Below are 19,864 nucleotides of genomic sequence, written 5' to 3' on the forward strand. Positions count from 1 at the left end.
CTCAACAGTAATCCTAACTGAAGGTTCCCAGTCTATGTGTGGCTCTTAATTCTTTCTCCAGCTCTAACGCCCAGGCTCCAAGGCTTGGCATATCCCAGATGTGAGATTAGACAGAATTAGGGAGGACCCCAGGAGAGATATTGTGGGAACCTTGGAGGGGGAGGTTAATGTTTCTTCACATGGGACTGGCCAGGAGGGGTTCCGGCTTAGGAGACCCCTTTTAAGTGACCCAGCCAAATAGGATGTATTTGGGGTTAGGAGTCCAGACTGCAATCCCTGAGACGGATGTTAAATCTGATTCGGGCACTTTTCAGCTGTGACTTGGGACATTAACATTTCTGAACTTGAGTGTCACCTGTAAAATGAGTGGACTAGTGGTTCCCACAGAAAACTGGGGCTCACTGCACCAAAGAGGGAGACCTGGCACCTGACAACCCCTCCCCCAGCTGCCATCTAAGTCCAGGGACCCCCGTGGCTTTCCCAGGTACCTCTCTGGCCAACTCTACTGTAAATCTTTCCTTTCTGGCTCCCAGGTCTCAGGGCCCAACACAGAGCTCCGTGGGATGTTGTACCTAGACCTGTGTTGGATTCCAAGCGTCCAGGCTCAGCTCCACATTGCCTTTTCCAGACACCCTCTAGCAAGCAATTTACTCCTTTGGGGGTAAAGGCAGGCATTTGATTAGCACTGGGAGCAGCAGGGTCAGGTGGTGTATCTGGGGACACGTGCTGTGTATGCAGATAGAGCCTTTCAGAGTCAGGCCACTCCTGAAGCCAGGATGTCCCCAGCAGGGCGCTACCATTGGGCTAAAGCAGGTAGAGGTGTCTACTCTAATCAAGACAGCCCACAAGGCCCCCTCCTCAAAAACAGCTCCTCCCAGAGGGAAATCAGAATCCATGCTTGACTTACCCACTCTGGGATATTGACTCTGCCCCTCACTTGCCAAGCAGCTCGGAGAAACCAAAACCCCTGGTTTCCTTGCTCTGTCTCCTGCGTGTGAGACTGAAGTATGACACTCACCTAAGCAGTAACCAGAGAGCCGAGTCTGAAATGAAGTGTGCTTTTGGTTAACAGTAGCAGCCGTGATGATGACATGCAATTATTAGGCTGCAGAAAGGCCATTGGCCAGAGGCCACCAGAACTGTTAGACACTTTTCCCTGCCACATCACCACCTTGTCTTGGAGTGCCTACCCTTCATTGACTGAGAGAAGTTAAGCCTATTAAGTGACTACTACCCTTTCTTTTTTCAATAAAAGCACTTCACAAACACAGAGAAAAAACAAACACAAACATACAGGAAGAAATCCCTCCCATTTCCCAGAGGTTGTTGTCCAGTGATGTTCAGGAACCATCCATACACAGGCATAGACATGCTGATGTGTATACAAATAAGAACGCCCTTGATTGTTCTGTTATTTATTTTATTCACTTACATTTATTAGTCAGCCTTTCCTATTAGCCTGCGTGTAGAGATCTGCCACACGTTTACAGTTGTGTTGTATTCCATAGTGTTAAATTACTCATTAGCGGAACCACAGTTCTTTGTCAATGCTTCCTAGTAAATGTATCTGGAGTAAATTCCTAGTCATGGAATTAGTAAGCAAGGATATGTGCCTTTTACATTTTGACATAGCGACATTTCAGAAAATACTGTACAGCTTCTACTTTCCAACAAACCGCACAAAAAAGACCCAGCCAGTGGGACAGAGGCACCGAGGGGTCCACTGAGAACAGCATGCCACTGGCCTGTTTGTAGGGCAGCACCTAGTGGTCTGCTTCTGTCCAGGCCTCTGCAGGCTGGGGGCCCAAGGGTGTCCTGAGCACAGCAGAGTTGGATCCATAGGAGCCCTGGGCGTGGAGGGCAGGGGAATGTGACTGGTGTCCCGCCTGGATGGTTTCTTGGAGCCATTGTCTCTGTCCCGCCTGGTCTCCTTAACAGGAGTTGATTCAGGGTCTGTGTGGAGGGGGCTGTGCAGGAGGGGGTGTGCAGTCCTCACCACGGGCACCCAGGAATGTGTCACAGGAGGGAGAGAAAGAGGAAGGGGGACCCATGCCTGGGAGAGACAGGACGTCAAGAACCCCTGACTAATGAATAGCGAGTGTGCCCTTGAACCTCACTGGGCTTCACCGTTCTCAGGCACAGAACAAGAGCCGAGACACATCTGAGCCCAGCTGCACAGGGATGGCGTGGTTCATCTCAGACACTTTGACAGGCTGAGCCTTTCCCCTGCATAGCTCCGATCTGCCTCCCAGCTCCCCTGGCAACAGCACAGCAGCATGGCTCCTGGTTCCAGGCCCTGCCTGCTGTGAGCAGGAGGAGGGAGGCGAAGGAGCACCAAGGGGAGGACAGCTGGGGAGAAGCGCCTTTAACTCCTGGGGGGCTGGCCTCGCTTCCTCTGGCAGCACTTCCCAAGGTGCTGCCTAGCTGTTCGGGGCAAAAATGCCAATGGTGATGTTTCCATTTCCCAAGTGCCTGTCAGACCCACAAAGGTCCCAAAATGTGTGGCATGGGCAGGCCTGGAGGAGATGCTAGACCAGCAGGTCAGTGACAAAGGCTGTCTAGAAGGGCTGGGGAGCATATTCCCTGGTCTCCTGCTGAGTCCCTGGTGGCAGGGTTGCAGCAGCCTCAGGGTGGTGGTGCAGCATTTTCTTTTCCTGCTCTGCTCTTCTGTTTCTGAAGCGGCTTGGCTCTGTAGCAGTCCCGTGACCCTGGCAGGAGTTACCACTTCTGTGTCTTGGTTCATGGAAGCTGAACAGAGCCTGTCCCATCACTTCCCTTCACAGGACAATCTAAAGACAAGAGAAATAGTTTGTGAGCAGCTGGCACTCAGGGAGGCAGGTGTCCTGTGAACCCCTTCAGATATTATGAGGGCTGGGAAGGAGAAATGGGGAGGAGAGAGGCTCTTCCAAGTCTGTCTCAGGACCTCCCCAGCAGGGAAATTCTGAAGCCAGAATAGGACTTATTTATAACCATGACCTTCAGGGCCTCTGAATGCAGCTGGAATTAAGAGATAAAAGAGATTGAACTCGTTCCAAAGTACTTTTCTATGTTATTAATATGTCTTGTGTGCATTTATGTGACAGGTATGGTAACTATCATTGTTGTTATATTCTGAGTCAAGGATACATCCCAAAGCCCTGAGAGCATGCTTTGGAAGCTCTACCCCGGAAGCACCTCCCCACCCCTTTCTCGTTTTAGAAACATGGAATCAGTGCTCAGAGAAGTTATGTGCTGGCCCAGGGTCGCCCTGGTCATACAAGAGTGTTGGCTTCACACCTCTACCCTTCACAATCACACTTGTTTCAGCTGTGCCTGTAGAGGAGTCACTGGCTGAGGAAGTCAGGGATAGAAACCCAACATCAAGAAAAAGTGGGGCCTTCGTGGAGTCTAAGGGGCTCTGGCCCAGAGAAGGTCCCAAATATATGACAACCTTCCTGAAATCACGGGGCACTGTTCAGAGCACGTGGAACCAGAGGAGAAGGCAAAATATCCAGACTCAGGCCAAAACACACTGTCTGGCCCAGGCCTTTGCTCTAGGACAAACCTCTCCAACGCTGAAGGGAAGCAATGAGACAAGCTTCTAGGGTTTTGTTTGTTTCTTTCTTTCTTTGTAGGCTTTAAGTGTCTCAGGGCAACTAGAAGGAGAAAAGGCTGAGTTTCCTGAAAGTTAGGGAGCAGAAGGTAGGGTGACTTGCAGGTAACAAAGCAGGAAAAAAAAAACCAAAACCCAAGAATTCCCAAATTAAAAACTGTAACAGCTAAGTGACTGCAGTGCAGACACTGTCACCAGCAGTGTCCCTCCCCGGGTCTGCAGAGGAAAGAGGCTTGTTAGTGCACTAAGCAGGATGGCAGGCTGCAGGGCCAAGGACCCTCTGACTTCCGGGTGAGTGGGGCTGGTCTTCTTGTGACCTCGTTTCTTTACTAGGCCATTTGAACCCTGAAAGGGAAAGATGTCAGCAAGGAAAACCCAGTAGAAGCTACGACTGTCCAGGTGCACATGTCCAGGGCGGGGGATAGTCTCCAAAGTTCTGGAGCTGAAGACTTACGCTGCCTTGAGGCCAGCTTTCTTCAGGAACATAACATGGCTGCATCCCACCTCCAGCATCGCCCTCTCACTAACAGCCCCCTGAGAAGGCAGAGGCATGACGAGGTGAGTCAGAATGAGGACAGCCCGACTCCTTGGACCACAGTGCTTCTGAAAAGGACAGTGAGAGACCCAGGCAGAGCTCATATCCCCACAGAGAGAGGCTGGGCAGGTTCTCACCATCGCCAGCCTAGAGCTCAGATCAGATGGGGTGTGCCCCATGGGAGGCCCACCCGACCTGGTGAGAGAGCAAAGGAGAGCCTGGGATCATGCATCCTGCCATCTTGTCAGGGATTGCCCTGAGGGAGGTTTGTGTGCTGGCTGATGAATAGACACCTATGTGATAGAACAGAGACAAAAAGACAAATGGATTGACTTGGGCCCAGCTGTGCCCTCTGCAATACTGGTAACTAGGCCAGTTGGTAGTTAATACTCTGAACATCACCACTGATTCCATCCCACCAAACACAGCCATATTAAGGGACCTTGGAAAGTTCAACTCCTTCCTATCTGTCACATAGTTACGGGGAAAGGCATGTATGCCTGCACCAGTCACAGCAACTCCACAGGCAGGAGTTATTCCAGCATTATAGATGAGGCTTTAGAGGTCCCGGGACATTCAGGGATCTAAGTGCCCATGGATCCAGGACTGAGTGTTTGTCCTTAGCATCTCTTCCTCTGTCCCTTCTCTCCAGCCAGGGTTTTGCCTGCCTCCTGATGGCCACAAGGCAGAACTACCTGGACCTTCAATTTCTGAACTCTCTGGCTTTCCACAGAGCCACTCAAACTAATATGGAAGGCATCCCGTCTAACACAACCACTCTACTGTAGGACAGGTCTGGCCGTCTCTGATAGCATTTCCTGGCTGACCAGGAGAATGGCTACCTGTAACATACAGACACCACTTCTAATTGGGATTGGCAGCTGGAAGACAGGAGCTGGAATACAGGGCATCTATGGAAAAATAAAGGCCTAGTCACATAGAAAGACCTAGAAAGCACCAATCTCAAGAAGTTTCCTTCTCAGGAACAAAGAACACAGTGATGCCTTGCATCAGGCAGAGCCTGTGTCCTGGCTTTCACTGGGTACCACCCATCCTGGGTCCAGCCTGGCCAAGTGTGCTGCCTCTGGAGGAGGAGCTGCGCTTGGAATGTGATTCTCCAGCTTTGCCATGACACTTGGTGATGCTCCATTAGCAGAGTGTGACTCCTAAGATCCCCTGTCACCTCCTAAAGCCTCTGCCAGCCCGCCCTCCCAGCACCGCACTGATCACCAGATTAAGAAGCTCAGAGATACAGCTGAGGCAGCAGCTGAGGCAGCTAAGGGAGGGATGGGGCAGGGAGGGCAGTAGGCAACTCCCCCAAGGCCCTGCCATCTTCTCTTTCCCACCTCTACTGCAGGCACCTGGCTCACTCTGTCTGGCTTCTATACCCTTCTTTACTAAGCTTTGGCTGCTGCACCAGATTCCAGCTCGAGTGAGAACAGCTCAGGAGGCAGGGAGAGGTATTGAGATGGAGGGAGGTGAGAAGCAGGAAACTGGTTAGGGCCATGCAATAAGAAGAGAAAAGCCCAGGCTCACCTGTTGTCGGCAAGACACAGAGGCCTATCAGAGTTCCTGTGGGTCTCTGACCAGATGCCCACTTTAGAGTAGGGCACCTCCCACCATGTCTGAGGACAGAGGGCTGGCAAAGAAGGAACAAGAGAGGGAACCAACCAGGCACCAGAATATTTCCCAAAGACCTTGGGATTTCTAGACCCAAAGACACCCCGACTTATTTAAGACACACAGTAGCTGGGAGTGGTGACACACATACACCTTTAATCCCAGTACTCAGGAGACAGAGGCAGGCAGACCTCTGTGAATTCAAGGCCAGTCTGGAGTACATAGGGAATTCCAGGACATCTAGGACTACATAGAGATCCTATCTACAATTCAGACACAGACACACAGAGAGACAGAGAAGCAGAAAGAGAGAGAGAGAGATCCTTTCTGTCTATAAAGAATGGCATACGCTTGGTTCATCTGTGGTTAAAAACAATCAGAAAGGAACAGGGAGTTAGGACTGACTAGTCCTAGGCTTGAATGTTCAGTAACCCAAATGCTATGTCACACGAGGGCAAGACTAGTGGGCACAAGGGGCGGGAAGAGACCAGCAAAGAGCTGGAAGTCAGACGCTCGCACATGAATGAGAGGAACAAGACTGCACGCCTGCCCCTCACTTTCTGTGGGAGTTACTAGGAGGCCTGGCTAAGCTTAACCTGGAGGTGCCCAGCCTTTCTCAGCCTTGTGCCCTCTCCCAGGGACTGCATGCAGGGGGTGAACATGGGACAATTTGGGGGCCCAGACAGCAGTTGCTCTCCGTCCAGCTTCTCCTACGCTGGGCTGGGGTGGCTTCCATCACTGCTGCAGACAGGCCAGAGGAAGACTCAGGCTTGGGAGGGAGCTCTGTGAGGGTCTGGGGAAACATGTCCTCCATCAAACTGCCCCCACTTGAGCGTATGCAGTGATTGAATCCCTCCTTCCATACCCCACCCACCCCATCAGAATTCACCAGTGTCATTCTTGTCACTGTACTAAAGGAACCCAAGCTGAGATCATCACCGTCAGCAAAGAGCTCCTCAGCTAGGAGGAGACCAGGAGCTCCGGCAGCTCAGCTTCATCATTTTGCTACTGAGATTAAGAGTCAGAGGGACTTGTACTGTCCAAGGCCACACAGTAAGCCAGTGGCGAGGCCATGACTGTACCCTGTCTACCACCCTACTACAAGAGCCTAAAAGGGAGCTTCTCCATCATATCCCAAACAAGATCCTGACCTGCTATGGACGGCAGGGGTCTGGGGACAGAGGAGGCCGTAATGCGATAAGCCGACTGGCCATCTGGCTCTGGGACAGAAGAGAGCCCAGACTGGTCGCTTCTGCTGCCTGGTCCCAAGGGGCCCTGTGTCGCAAGAGACAGACTGACAGATGGACAGGCAGTAGCCTAGGTCTGGGTGGAAGCCAATGAGTTCCCTGTAGTCAGAGCTGACCAACTTTCAGCAGTAGGGGAAGGAGTGGAGGGGGCACAGAGCAAGGCCAGGCTCCCCATAAGGCAAAGGGCAGCAGACAGGGAAGAGCTGGGATTCCCCATCCAGAGCCTGAGCCTAGCTCCCCAGGTAAGCCCAGCCCAGCCCTGGCAAGCTCAACTCCTGGGCCTCCAGTCCACTGGCCAGCCACAAACAGGGCCCCCTCCTGGGGGAGGAGGAAGGCAAACACATCTCCCCTGGCACCTTCTCAGACATGCATGCAAAACTAATTAACATGGGGAGACATGCGAGCAGCCGGCCAGCTCCACACCCTTGAGTCCATGCAGACAAGGCGAGCCCTTGTCCGGGAGACCTGCACAAAGCTTTGTTGCTAATTTAGGCATCTGTCTCTGTCTGGTCTGGTCCTCCTGCCTGCACTGGGGTTTTTCCCAGCCCCTTGGACAATGCTGGGAACAGGACCGCAGATCCCTTATTCAAATCACACCCGGGACAATGAGCTCATTGTGCAGGCCACAGAAAGGGGGATGCTAGGGGGTGGGAGTGTGTAAGGGGCATCGGGGAGTGGAGAAGGGTGGGGGTGTGTGTGAAGAAAATAGGAAGCCAGTAAAGTGTTTACTAACATAGCCCCTGCAGCTGCCTTGGGCCCCTTGCCCCTCCCTTGCTTGGCTGGGAGTTGGGAGTCTTGGGACTGAGAGTTGGGAGCCCCAGACTGGATGAAGGGCCTTGTGTCCATGAGCCTAGCAGATAGACACAAACTGTGACTCAAACCTTCATCTTGGTGACTTCTTCCTTCAATAATCTACAGCTAACTCTGAATGTGCAAGGGACGAGTATAACTTTTAGCAGAATGGTTTGGGGGTTCTTTTCTTTCTTACCTCAGGGCTAGCAAAGGGGGAAAGGAGGCGCTGGCTGCTGTGCAGGGTGGGACGTCAGGCTTTCTCAGCCATTGTCTTCAGGCTGCGTTTCATTTTCTCCTCCTTCCCATCTAATAAATTAGAACGGAGATGGTAAACTGCAAAGGGACAGGCTCCCTATAGACATGGAGGGCAGGATGGCAACTCTGTGAGCTCTTGGCAGATGGGGCTCCCCCAGCCAGGCCACTGCTCGGGCCATACCTGGCCAGACACTTGAGTGTACCCCCACACAATGAACAACATGAGAAAAACCCTGTGTCTGTGTGTGTCCAAGTACATACAACCAGCATTCTGACGTCCCTGAGGGAGAGAGCTGAGGCTTCGAAATGTCTTCCTTTTACCAACACCGCCCCCAGCTCCCTGTGGCACTGAGCGCGCCTAGACAGGCTGACATAAATAGACACACAGCCTGACACTGACACGAAGACACAAAAAAGAAACACACGCACACCCAGAGGTGACCACAGACACACTGGCAATGGTGTAACGGATCCTGGACGGCAAGTGCATTCATCAGAAGCTCCCGCCACTGGGGTGGCCAAAAGGTTATGGTGTGTCTGCAAGGCAGCGAGTGCTTCAGCACCCCCTCTCCACTGCACCCGGTCTCCTAGGATGGAGAAGAAAAATACAACTTCCCCGTCCAGATGGAAGCAAGGGCTCTGAGTCAGGCCAGCCTACAACAGTCCAGTCCTCAGTCAGGGATGGCTCTGCTATCTCAGAGGCTCTCCTTCTGTGTTAATGATGAAAGAAAGGACAGCCAAAGCCATTTTGTGTTTCCTTTTCTTCTTCTGCTTGCTTTCTGAGGCAGGAGCTCATGTAGCCCTGGCTGACCTTGAACTTCTTATCTTCCTGCCTCCATCTCCTGAGTACTAGGGTTAAAGGCATGAACCACCATATCTGGGCTTTAAAAGCCACCTTGATTGCCCTGTATCTCAAGACAATATATCCTGAAGTTGGAGCAAAGTGGAGTCTGGTTGGGATAGTTTTCCTTTCAGCACATCTCAGGCTCCAGTTGCTTGCTGTTAAAATAATTTTGACGGGTGTCATGGGATGAAGAGAAACATAAATGGTTAACATGCACTGTCTCATGATGGAAAACTATTAGCTTGAACCAAATGAACAGTCAACAGTTGACTGTTGTTGATTTAACAATAAAGAAATTATATATGGGTCAACCTGGAAAGCAACTGGCCCCACAAAAGGGAACATTCCATATGTTTATTTATTTAATTGCACTGTATTATATTTTGAGACAGGGCCTTATTAGTTGCTCAAACTGACCTTAAATTTCTGGGCACAAGCATTCTTCCTGCCTCAGCCTCCGGAGTAGCCAGGAGTGGAAGTATACATCCTCACATCTGGCTTCCCTATTTCAGTGTCTTCCTCAAAATAAGGCTGCTTTTGTCCCAGTGAAGGAAAAATAGTAACAACGACAGTGAACTGAGAGTGAATTCTACCTGGACCGTCCACCCACAGTCCACACAAAGAAGGAACAGCTTCTAGAAGAGCTATAAATGTGTATGTGGACCATGGCCTGTGTTGGAAGGGAACCTACCTTTTTAGTAGATCACCAAGCTGTCCTTTCTCTTCTGATCCTGGAGGATGTCCTGGAAGAGACAGGGCCCCTGAGAGGGACAGCAGAACAGGAAAAGAGACAACTGTACACCTCCTTCTTCACCAAGGAAGTCTGTGCCACTCTGCTCCAGAGGAAGCCTCGTGACTGAGAGTGTGTGCTGTCAGCTGGCTCCCACATTTAAACCCTTGGCAAGTCTCTGTGGATGTGACATTTATTCAGTAAACTTCCTCCAGGAAATCTAAGCAAAGGAAGCCAGAAGGGAGCCAAGGCCACCCAGTGCAGGGAAGACCCACTTGCTGCGAGACCCTGAACACCCCTTGTTCTGTTGTTCAGCATACATAACTAAAAGTACATGCTATCTTCCCGGGAGAGCATCCTCACAGACCCTGGCTTTCCTACATAAAAGTCAGAAGTTTTAGAAAGAGTCCAGCAGCTACTCACCCGTCCACAGAAGAGCCTATTTCAAGTACACTCACCTTGCCCACCAGCAACAGCTGGACAGCATGTAAGGAAGTAGAGGACAGGATAGATAATCCTCCTAGTCTTCTGATGGCCAAAGTTTTAGAAAGGACTTCCATGCAGCCAGAATATCTAAGAGCTTTGTCTTACACACACACACACACACACACACACACACACACACACACACACACACCAGTAACAAACCTTCCAGAGTAGTAGTAATGAGAAGAAAACCATTTGTCTTTCCTGGTCTTGGAAGGCAAGGGACAGAAAAAGCCCATAGTCGGAGCTAGAGGGTTGAGGCTAGGGAAGGATGCATTTGCAGGGCTGTGTGGGGAGGTGGTGGCCAGATGCTCACTACTGTCAGTTTACATGCAGGCCTAACTACCAAGAGCTGCACTGGGGGATCCAGGTAGAATTCTGAACCTGGCATTCCAGACAAGCTTCCAGTGTCTAGGGAGAAGAAAGCATCTATCCATGAATTCCTCCAGGTATGGTTTATTATTTAATTGCACTTAAGATGTTTCCTACTGCCGGGCGTTGGTGGCGCAAGCCTTTAATCCCAGCACTCGGGAGGTAGAGGCAGGCGGATCTCTGTGAGTTCGAGGCCAGCCTGGTCTACAGAGCGAGTTCCAGGACAGTCTCCAAAACAATACAGAGAAACCCTGTCTCGAAAAACAAAAACAAAAACAAACAAACAAAAAAAGATGTTTCCTACTATGCTCACACATAAATCTTAATGAGTTACTGATATTCTGATTCTTAAGATCAAAATTGTTTTAAATGGAGAAAGGGAAACTGTAGAACCGGTGGGATCTAGAGAATTGAAGTCTGGCTGAAGCTAAATCACAGCTGATGGTCACGATGGGCAAAGAAGGAAATGGCCTCTGACTTTGTTCTTGCAGGTTCCTGAGGAGTGGAGGGGGCTAAGGGAGGCCAGAAGCCACAGAATGATGATAACTGTCATATCCCATGCCTGCTAACTCAGCACTCCCTCCCCTCAGCCCTGCTGTGGATGGATACATAAACTTCCATATTAGAAGAGCTACAGGAATGGGTAGGGGATTGTGGTTTCCTCCTCTATGTCCCCAAGGCCCTACTTGACACATAATGTGCAGTCAATAAATGTTGAATGAATGAATAAGTGATTGTGGTAGGAAAATAATGTGGCATGGAAGATGTCCAATTTCTGAGCTCCACAATTTCCTTGCAAACTTGGAAACGGCTCCATGAGCTACTAGAGTCCAAGCCAAGTGCTACAAGGTGACAGGCACAGAGTGGGCATGCCTGCTCAGCTCCAGCTGGCCTAGGCGGCACAGGGCCTGACAGCCTCCATCCCACCCATCTCGTATCCATGATGGCCAGGCCAGTTCTTTTAGCTGGCTCCCTGCCTGTTATTCTCGGCTTCCACCATCTGACCCGATGCTCCATACCAAACCTCATGCCCTGTCCAGCAGGACACACCCAACTTCTCTGAACCTTTAGCCAGAGAGTACTCTCCTCTGGCATGGATGCCCTGTCCTGCCCTCTTGGTGGCCTAAAAGACATGTTTGGGCACAGGAAGCCTTCTCTGGTACTTCTATCTCCAGACAAATCCCTCTTAACTTCCTGGGCCAAAGTTAGATCATATACCCCTGTACATGTGCCTGCTAAGGCTTTTCAAGCTATTCTCTCTGATCCAGAGGTCAGGGAGCAGGTCAGGGTTCTCCCTACTCTATGGAGCTTACAGACCATCAGGAAACACAATGACTCAGTGCAATGTAACTGACAAAGAGCTAAGCTTGGTCCCTTGCTTGCTGTCTTCCATGGATTTTATTCATGACAAATGTGTGACCCAACATCAAGATAGGATGTATAATAAAATTATTTTTCTCTATATATTTCTATTTCTCTCTCTTCCCCCCTCCTCTCCTCTTTCCTCTCCTTTCCTTTCTTTCCTTCTTTCTCAGACCCAGGGATTGAACTTGGGCCCTGGTATTTCTTGAATTTGCAGGTGGAAACAGTAGCTCGCAAAGACCAAAGGTAGCATGCTCATGGTTACTGCATTAAATCAGAAAGGCCCCAGAACCTGGATGCTGTTGAGCCTTGTGACTTCTGCCTCACTGCTGCTCTGACAATGTAAGAGAGAATCTGTGGCAGCTAAGATGGGACACAGGAGGGTGAGATGGCTTAGGGAAGCTGCCAAGCCTAACGACCTGCATTTGACCACCAGACCCACACTGCAGAGAGAAGTAGTTCTTTATGTTGTCCTCTGATCTCTGTCTCTCCTCTCCACCCCCCCATACACAAACACTATACAAATAAACATGCAGAAATGTTAGTATGTATTTAAATGCAATGGCATGCAAGAAGTTGCAGACTTATAAGGATGGGTATACCGAGACACCCTCCCCCTTCTCTTTACCCTCCCAAGGCACTTGATAAGGAAATGACACTGTCAGAGGTGATGGCTGCTCTCCTAACCAGCAGGTTTCCATGATACCAAACTGGCAGACAGAAGGGAGCCATGACATTCTTTGCTTAAGGAAACAAGATTGAGGGCTGGAGAGATGGCTCAGCAGTTAGTGCTTCTGGCTCTACCAGAGGACCAAATCTGGATTTGCACACTCTTGTTAGGCAGCTTACAACATCTGTAATTGCATTTCCAGGGGACCTGAAGCCCTCTTCTGGGCTCTGCAGGTATCTGCATACACATGACATACATACACATACCACATCTTTCTCTCTCTGTCTCTGTCTCTCTGTCTCTGTCTCTGTCTCTCTCTCTCTCACACACACACACACACCTTAGAAAACAAGGTTGGACAGAGGACACAGACAGAGGATATATCCTTCCTCCATATGACTGTGTACCACTTCTAGGAGCAGAAAGCAAAACCCACATTCACCCTGAGCAGCCAGTCTCTTGCAGTTGCGGGAGCTGGTGCAGTTGGATCACCCTGATTTGATTTTTATTTATTTATTTATTTATTTATTTATTTATTTATTTATCTATCTACCTACCTATCTATCCATCCATCTATCTATTTATTTGAGATAGAGTTTCTCTATGTAGCCCTGGCTGTTCTGCAACCACCCTGATTTTTTTTTTTTTTTTTTTTTTTTTTTTGGTTTTTCGAGACAGGGTTTCTCTGTGGCTTTGGAGGCTGTCCTGGAACTAACTCTTGTAGACCAGGCTGGCCTCGAACTCACAGAGATCTGCCTGCCTCTGCCTCCCAACCACCCTGATTTTTATAAACTGATACAGCAAGGCTTTGGCTGACAGACAATATCAAGACAAGCCAGGGCCTGATGAGATGTTCCCATCTTTCTAATTCTTTACTTGGGTTCCTGGAGACCTGGCTCTGAGCTCTCCCATCTGGATTACTCAGCTGTTCCTGAAGCAGGAGATGCAGCAGAGACATCTTCTAACAGCCCAAACAACCCCATGCTGCTTTCCGAGACCCAGCTGATCCCTTGGGAGACAAGGACCCTATGACAACTGAGTCAGTTTCCTAAGAACTACAGTTTCTGAGACATACCTCGTGCCACCCCCGTATGACATTTGACTAAGAAAAGAGGGGTGGACCCTGGATTGTGTTTACTCTTGTGAACCAGGCTTCAAAGACCCAGTGTGCAAAGATCAGCACAGAACCTGGCACAGTGCAAATGCCCAGTAAACGCTCTGCACCACCATCACAAGACTAGTTAGGAATCTCCGATCCCTGGCTCTCAAGCTCCAGTGAGAAGCCACTTTTCAGACACTCCCAGAGTACGGAGACTGGAAGTCCCCTAACCCAGACCAGGGTTTCCCCAGCAAGAAACTGAAACTTCTGGAAGGGGCCAGGGCTGGGGGCAAAGCTGGCCCATAGCTGGGGTCTTCCAAGGTGAGAAGGCTGAGCAGTCCTCTACCCTTTGACAGCAGGATGAGCCCAGCACCTCTCTGGGGGTAGAGGGGTCTCTCTAGAGACCAGAGGCCTGGCAGGGAGCCAAAGCAGAAGCCGCTCCAAGAAAATGCTGGCTTTGAGCCAAGGAGCATCCCAGAAGCTCCAGCTTGCTAGAGGCTGAGGGGAGGAGGGGCAGAGAGGAGATGGGCAGCCCCAGCCATGTTCCAACCAAAGGAACCTAGCCAAAAGGGAGTTTGGTGTGAACCTGGGACACACAGCTGTCTTCCCTTGTTTAGTGGTTTATGCATCTTGGAGATTATGGAGTTACCAGTGGGGTGTGTGGGTCCCACTTTTGGAACAATGATCCTGTCAGCTCCAGGTCTGCCCACACAAACCCACTAGGGCACTGTTGACCTAAAGGTTTGTTTTTATCTAAAGATTCTTTCAGAGTGAACCCTAAATGCTGAAAGATTCAGGTCACAATTTCCCCTCCAAGGACTGAGGGGTAATCCCCATCTAACGGGCTCTTCTAGGCTGTCCTAAATGCCTCCTCAGGCCTGAGACTCGCTACCTGGTTATTCCACTGCATTCTGTGATATTCTGGCTGAGATTAGGTCAGTTCAAGTGTCAGGTCTGTAAGAGGGCTCCACCCTCTGGTTTAGACAGGTCATTTCCAGCAGAAATGTAAGGGGGAGTTCCCTATGCAATCTCAAATGTTCTAGAAGCCTCATTCCAAAGACAGAAGAAACAGGTCATTTTAATTATATTATTTTATTTAGTCTCATATTATTTAAATGTGCCATAATGCCCACATTTATGAGAGCAACCATTCATGTCTATTGGGTATCACACTGGGCAGAACAATACAGCTCTTGACTCCAGCAGCAGGTCCCCATTTTCAGATGAGGATATGGCCAACATATCTATGGGGAGGGCACCAAGGTAGAAAGCAAAGCCCCATACTCCATCTTTACAGCTGGGCCTACCAGACTTTTCCTTTCAGCTTCCAGATGCATAACCATGGACTATTAGGTAAAGGACTATATGATCAATCAGGCAACTGCAGCACAAACCTATTTGAAACAGACAACTCAGAAAGGACTGGAAATGGATACCTTTGATGTTATAAGGCTGGAGAACAAAGACAGCAGAACGGAGCTGGAGGGAGGCTCTGGGAGACCTCTGTGTCAGGCCCAAGTCTGCTGAGGTCCTGTTTGTGCCACCCTGCTCAGGGCCACCTGGCTCCCATGGCGTGTCAATGCCCACGCTCCAGCACAGGGCCTGGTGAATTCTCCACCACGTCTCCCTGGAAGAACTGCCCACAAAAGCTCCTCTCTGCTTTAGAAGGCGAGAACAAGTCGTGCATTTACCCACTGCCTCTAGTCTTCTTACTCCGAGTCGCCATGCCAACACACAGTCATAATTACCAAGGAACGCGTCAATAGTGGCAGCATTGACAAAGACACTATATCAGGGCTTGTGAGCTAAGCAAGGTCAGGCTCTTCACAGCTCCCCAGCTTCCTGCCCACTTCCTTTATTCCACTCGGATCCATCTCTTTCCTTCATTCTTTCTCTTCCACCCAGATGGTCCGATTTTATTTTCTCTGTAGAGAAAGGAACTACAGCTCAGTGTATAAAACATTTTTATAGCAATTAGGAGACAGGTTCTCCTTTGAGTTCTGATTTTAACTTGTGGGAAAAAGTCACTTTAACATCCAGGCCTCGGGGTCTTTTTTTTTTTTTTTTGCTGTGAATGGGGAGACCGTTTCTGGACACTGCCTATTCAATAAGGGGGTGCCTGCATTTAATTTGCCTTCTAAATTCAGAGGCTGATTAAGTGTCATGTAGTCATCTCTGAAACCGTCTTTATGATCAACAACAGAGGTACCAGAAGCTCAAGGAAACAAAAGAAGGTTCAGATCAGAGTGGGAGTTAGTTCTAATGCCCAGGAACAGCAGGGCTTGTATCTCCCCCAGGAAGAGCGAAAATCTCAGAAAAGGAGCCAGGAACAGCTGAATAGTGGCCTCTATAAGATTATGAAAAGATGAGTGAGACGGATGAGAACTATCAGGCTAAATGACAAGCATCCTGAGGCCCCCAGTGAGAAACAGGACATGCACCCATTTAAAATGAGAGGTCAGAAAAAGAAGGCAGACAGCCATCACTGGAGCCCGGCACAAGAGCGCCCCGATTTCAGAACACCCAGTGCACCAACATCTGAACTTACAAAGGAGATAAATTGGAGGCTGATGATTAGCATCACAAAATGATTATTCCCTTTGTAAAAGGCTTCACTGCAGGACTGCTTTAAATAGTGCATTTAAACCATGATCTGATTTGCTAAATTCGATTTATACACATCTACTGCCTAAGCTGGCGTGCGGCTGTATTTACATGTCTTCCCTTGGCACAGAGGAGAGGAGAAGCTAGCCATTATTTGGGCCCTTTAATCCTCGTAGACAGTAACTAATCTGGGGGGCTGAGCCCCGTTTTCTTCTCCAGCTGGGGCTTTAGCTGCACACTGGCCCCGTTCTGCTGCCTTGCCCATGGGGACTGATGGAAGACAGGTCAGGACTAGGACCAGATCAGCTGGAGCCTTTCTGGAAATAGGGGCTGCCTACCAGGAAGCATAGCCCTGCCCAAATTCAGGAGTGACACTTTTTGGGTACAGATTTCTGGGTTACTGAACTATTTTGTTCCTACAGTCAGCAAGCCAAGGGTTCAAATCTCACCTTTTGGGGACCGGTGACATTTATTAACCCGAGTCACAGCTAGATCAATGCAGTGCGTGTACTTAAGCCACAGGAACCAGACCTGTGATGGCTTTCCATTAAAGAAGACAAAGGGTCTCCTGGCACAATGGCGGGGGGCATATGACAGACTGGGACATACACACACCTAAACGTGTTCGTGGGCTTCGCTGACAAGGCTCCCTGAAAGACAAATGGCCCTGCCTGTGAGGTCCAGTACATGTGACAGTGCAGCTAGGAACCAGGCCACATCCTATAGGGGAGATCACTGTCCAGCTCACACCGTTTGCTGGGATGTGGGTGGTGGTTATATTACTAGGTACAGGAACTCTACACTGAAAGAAAAAGTGCCCCCCAAGTCGGTGCTCCACCCCCACCCCTCAACTCAGCACTAGGTTTAGCTTCAGGTCTCGTTTACTGCTTGTCTACAGATTCCTACAACGCTAGGTCCAGCGTAGCACCCAGACCCTGGGGAAAGGAGGAGACAGGGTAAGAGAATTGATAGTGAGCACGAGTGGCTTGTCAGGCCACAAGCGACTCACCTCCCTGTGGAGAAGCCCACTAAAGCCAGGCTTCTGAGAATGAGGGCTGGACGGGGAGTCAGGATCCCTGGTTCTAGCCCTTGGGTCACTAACTTTGTGGTCTCAAGGAAAATCAAGTTTGGGGGTTCATGTCCCTGCCCACCTGTGACATATGCACTCAGCCTGCACAATCACCAAGCTTTAGAATTTCTTTTCTAGTGCTGGGTATTGAGCCACTAGGCAAGAGTTCTACCACTGAGCTCCACGCCAGCCCATCAATTTCAGACAAACCATAGATGAGACAAATGTTTACCTCTGGCAAGTCCTAACAAGCTTCTCTTTTGAGCAGGTTACAAAGTCATTGTGCTTCGTCTTGGCTGCCAGGAAGCTCCAAGCGACCACAGCAGCCAATCATAAATATTATTTTAGGTCAGGGCTTAAGTATCGACGTTGGGGAGTGACAAGAGAGCCCTCGGATGTGAGGTAGGGTTGAGTAAGAAAGGGACTTGGGTTCAGGAGAGGCCTGATAGTTCTTTTCAATAGAAAAGGAGAACAGACACCATAAATCTTCGTGTTTATGCTATGTGTGTGCACTTGCAGAGACTCAAAATGAGAACCAAGGCCTCGGTCTTAACAGCCCTGGATCCACACTCTACCTTTGGCAAAAGTCACTTAAGGGAGTCATCGCCCTCCCAATCCAAGGAGGCCCAAGTTCACTCGAAGCATTAGACCTGGCACAAGGCAGAATTCAATGGACATAAACTGATAAGCGAATTTTCTCGGGGGGTGACTCTGTACACTAACACACGGGTATGCGGCCTGCTTTAGAGCACCCATGGCTTAAGAAGGCACACTGACTAATGACTGAGGGACAGGGGCACAGGAGGAAGAAACGCCCCTGTGACTCTTGGGCAAAGGTCTGGAGGAGGCTAGCCCCAAGATGCTGTCCCACGGCTCACACCCTGCCACCCTCATCCTCAAACGGACTCCATCCAGCCTGGACAGTGAGAATGGGGCCTCTAGGTCACCCTCAGCCCCAACCACACTTTCACAGGTCTCGGGTTGGGCCTGTGGACTCTCTTCACCTCAGGGTCATTCCAGGGTCTGGGATAATAGAGGGGGGCTCTCACCACCTCCTGCATCACAGTTTCAAGGAAATGTGGCTCTGGCCACACGGGTTAACCCCGCTTGGAAGTAACTCTCCAAGAGCGTGCCGGTCCAAACTACAAAAGCAAACAACAACAAAACCCCACTGTCTATGTCAGCCAGGCCTGCGCCTCAGCTTGGCGGGGAGGAGAGCCCTTCGGCCAGCGCCAGCGAGGGGCCCAGTAGCACCCTACTTTCTCCTGCTGCTTTCTCCTTAGCAGCCCGGAAGGTCACCGCAGCCTTGGGGACGGGGCGGCGGGGGGCGCGGGCGACGGAGGGCGGTCCGGGTGGGGGGTGGAGGCCCGGAGATAACGAGTCCTTGGAGTGGGCCCTCCGCAGGCAGCCTGCAGGACTCGCGGGCCGGGTGCGCTCGCCGAGCTCGCCGCTTCCGTGGGCCGCGCGGGCCGGGGGGCGCGCGGGGGAGCTCGGCCGACCCCGCGGCGCGGCGACCTACCTCGTGCCCACGCAGCCATCTTGCCGCCGCTCGCTCGCTCTCAAAATGGCCTCCCGGGCCCGCGGCGCGGCGGCCGAGGGGACGCGGCCCGTCCCTCGGTTCTCCCCTCAGCACGGGCGTCGGGGGCGCGTGCGCAGGCCGCGCTCCGGGGCTCTTCCTCGCCCGGTTTCGCCGCGGGCGCCCGGCACTTCCGTGGGCCCGGGGAGAGCTTGGGACCCGAGGTGTGAGGCCGGCCATGGAGTCTCTGTCGGGGCCGGGAGGGAGCGAGCGCGCGAGGCCAGGCCCTGGGCACCCCGCAGTGGGGCTGAGCCTGACCCCCGGGCCGCCGAGGTCCCGGCCACCGCCAGCGACTCAGGCTCAGGTCAGAGGCATCTCCAAGGCCACCTCCAGGTCAGACTCAGTCCTCCATCCATCCCTGCGCGCTCAGCCTGCCAGCGCTCCTCCACAGCCACGCGCACAGCGGGACTGCGTTACAAAGCACAAGCTGGCAGGTGTATTGTTAACGCCACGGCACACTGGGGACTGTGTAGGGGGGTGACTTTGTGACTTTGGGTTCTGGCCTAGAGAGGAGGGGGTCGCCTTCCAGGGGACTCAGGCGGAAACGCGGTCAGTCAGGCGCCTTACCAACGTGGTCCTGGAATCTTCCTACGCTCCTGGTAGCCGATCCGTTTTGGAGACATTACTGTCCTCCTTCCTAGGCTACAGCCGCTCACCTCTCCCGCGGCGGTGGCACGCCCTCCTTCGGGCGGAGAGCAGAGCGAATGGGTGCCGGCCGGCGAAAGGGGATGCAGAGGCCAGGTAGGAAGTGCGGGAAGCTGGAGCATCTGCCAGGGAGCAACTGTAACACAAAGAGGAGACGTCGGATGCCTGCTACGCCGACCCTAGAAGTGTGTCCGGTTCATTCGAAGCCTCAGGGTCCTGGCCTACTGGTGAGGACACAGGTGTCCTCCAGGGCAGGACCACAGCCTGGGAGAGACCATCGGTGGGGTTGGGTATCTGCTGTGGAAGGAGCAGGTTCTGTCATGGTACCCATGGTTGTCGCTGCGGAGGTCCCTCAGGAACGGAAGT

General features: G+C 51.3%; 1 long non-coding RNA gene across 1 annotated transcript; it reads right to left on the minus strand.

Moving 5' to 3' along the window:
• Positions 1 to 1,403: 1,403 nt before the first annotated feature.
• Positions 1,404 to 13,070, minus strand: LOC121133451. The gene is made up of 3 exons (XR_005870293.1): positions 9,577 to 13,070; positions 7,983 to 8,092; positions 1,404 to 2,789 (listed from the first exon to the last, which is right to left on the minus strand). It is a non-coding gene; the product is annotated as an uncharacterized LOC121133451 (long non-coding RNA).
• Positions 13,071 to 19,864: the final 6,794 nt, after the last annotated feature.

Source organism: Mesocricetus auratus, unplaced genomic scaffold (assembly GCF_017639785.1).
Source record: "Mesocricetus auratus isolate SY011 unplaced genomic scaffold, BCM_Maur_2.0 Super-Scaffold_4256, whole genome shotgun sequence".
In the NCBI taxonomy this organism is placed as follows: domain Eukaryota; kingdom Metazoa; phylum Chordata; class Mammalia; order Rodentia; family Cricetidae; genus Mesocricetus; species Mesocricetus auratus.